We start from the raw sequence: 2,570 nt of genomic DNA, 5'->3' as shown, positions 1-2,570 counted from the left end.
TTAGATCCTAGCACTCCTGATGTCCCGGTCAAAGTCCCTTTCCACTGTTTTATCACAAACTCGTGGCTACCTCAGAGGTTGAGTCAACTAGGGTCATCCCCACTACCGCAGAAGGTAGCAACCTGGAGCTTATTCCAGGGGCCAGCTCCTCTACTATGTCGCCTCTGACGGCCCATGAGATGTCTGTCCTATCCGAGCTTTTAGCTCAAGTAGACTTAATGAACGCTAAGTTTGCTTATGACTCGTCTCAATTTAACTGCAATGCAATTCTGAACGAATATGAAGAATTTGACTTGAGTGACTACCCAACTCACCTAGCCAAAGAACTTGACAAACGAGAGGATTATACACCCATCATTAAGGAGACCGAACCTATTAATTTAAGGACCGACAGTACACCTCAAGAACTTAGGATAGAGACCACCCTTGACCCCTCGGAAAGATATCATTTCATCGACCTCCTACATGAATACAAGGACATATTCGCATGGTCCTACAAAGACATGCTTGGTATCAATAGGGAGATTGCAGAGCACAGGATACCCAAAACCCGGAGCTAAACCCGTAAAACAAAAGTTGCGCCGTATGTGCCCTGAATGGGGCATAAAAATCAAGGAAGAGGTAGACAAATAGTTCACAGCCGGATTCATCAAAGTGTCCGAATACTATGACTGGGTGGCCAACATAGTCCCCATACCCAAGAAAGACGGAAGAATTCAGGTTTGCGTCGACTTTAGATACCTAAACAAAGCAAGTCCAAAAGACGACTTCCCTTTGCCACATGTTGACATTCTGATGGATAACACCTCCGAGCACGCCCTATTATCATTCATAGATGGGTATGATGGGTACAACCAGATCAAAATGGCCGAGGAAGACATGCACAAGACTGCATTCACTAAACAGTGGGGTACATATTACTATACTATCATGCCCTTCGGTCTAATCAACGCCGAGGCAACCTACCAAAGGACCGCCACCACTCTCATACATGACATGGTGCACAAGGAAGTGGAGGTATATTTCGATGATATGATCGTCAAATCAAAAGAGCGGGACGACCATATCTGCCCCCTTTGGAAATTCTTCGCTCGCCTTCGGAAATACAACATGAGACTAAATCCTCATAAGTGTGCATTCGGGGTCACCTCCGGAAAACTTCTGGGACACGTCGTCAGGAAAAGAGGCATCAAAATTGATCCTACCAAAATCAAGGCTCTCCAACAAATGCCTCGGCCTAAGAACGAGAAGAAGATTTGAGGATTTCTCGGTCAACTCCAATACATCAGCCGCTTCATAGCCAAGCTCACTATGATTTGTGAACCAATATTCAAGAAGTTTCGCACCTCCGATCAGACCGATTAGGACGACGATTGTCAAAAGGCCTTCGACAAGATAAAGAAAATCCTATCCAAGCCTCCTGTCCTCATGCCACCTCCGCGGGGAATTCTCTTATCCTTATACCTGACTGTCACCGACACAGCCATGGGAGCAATGCTAGCACAAATAGTCGACGGCGAAGAACGAGCCATCTACTACATCAGCAAAAAGTTCTTCGAATACGAAACAAGATACACCCAACTGGAAAAGACATGCCTTGCCCTGGTTTACTCAACGAAGAAGCTGTGACATCATATGCTCAGCTTCACGGTTCATGATGAGTCATAATTATATACATATTTATGCCTCCCCTTAGTTTCTTTTGATACGGTTTTCGTGCTAAATTATATCATTTACATGCCTTTTATGTTAGAAAGATGATACTTCCGCTATTTGATGTTTAATGCAGAAATGATACATTTGAGGAGCAAAGGAATAAAATAGGGGAGGTGATAGCTAGTTCTCTTACAATTCTAATGGTAGGTCACACGCCCAAAATGACCAAGAAACGAGTGAGATATGACTGTTTTATGAAAACAGGTCATTGCTGAGAAATGCGTCGCACTCGACCGAGTGAGGTTCACTCGATCGAGTGGACTCGACACTCGATCGAGTGAGTGACACTCGACTGAGTGGACTCACTACTCGATCGAGTGGCGCTGAATCAGAACACGGGATAAGGAAATCTATCCCCTTATCCTCATTCATTCTATCTTCGTCCTTATTTCTCCAAACTCTTTCCCTTCTCTCTAAAACCCTCACAAACACCATATTAGGGAATTCAAGCTTGCTCTAGAGGATTGTTCAACTTATTCATCATCCTTTCCACCTTGTAAGTAAAGATCTAACCTTTCTTATCTTGTAGTAAACCCTAACTTTTGGGGGTTTTGATTTGGGTAATTAATTAGTAATTAGTATGTATAATATGGGTAATTAGTGATAATAATAAGGGTTTTTTTATTGTGTTATAGTACAGGATGGTTTGTGATAGTTATTATGTGGTATTGTAGGATGAGACGGTCTTATGAGACGGATCTTGCTTACTAAATGGATTGCTTGTGAAGAATGCTAAAAGGTAGGCTTATCCTACTCAGTTTCAATATTTTGTGTGCATATTTGTGTGTCTTGAATCATCATTTTTACGTACGAGTCGATTGGGATAACATGTTGGTATTTAAGGAAGTTTTATC

Source organism: Silene latifolia, chromosome Y (assembly GCF_048544455.1).
Source record: "Silene latifolia isolate original U9 population chromosome Y, ASM4854445v1, whole genome shotgun sequence".
NCBI lineage: Eukaryota > Viridiplantae > Streptophyta > Magnoliopsida > Caryophyllales > Caryophyllaceae > Silene > Silene latifolia.
Note: the sequence above shows the minus strand (reverse complement) of the source record.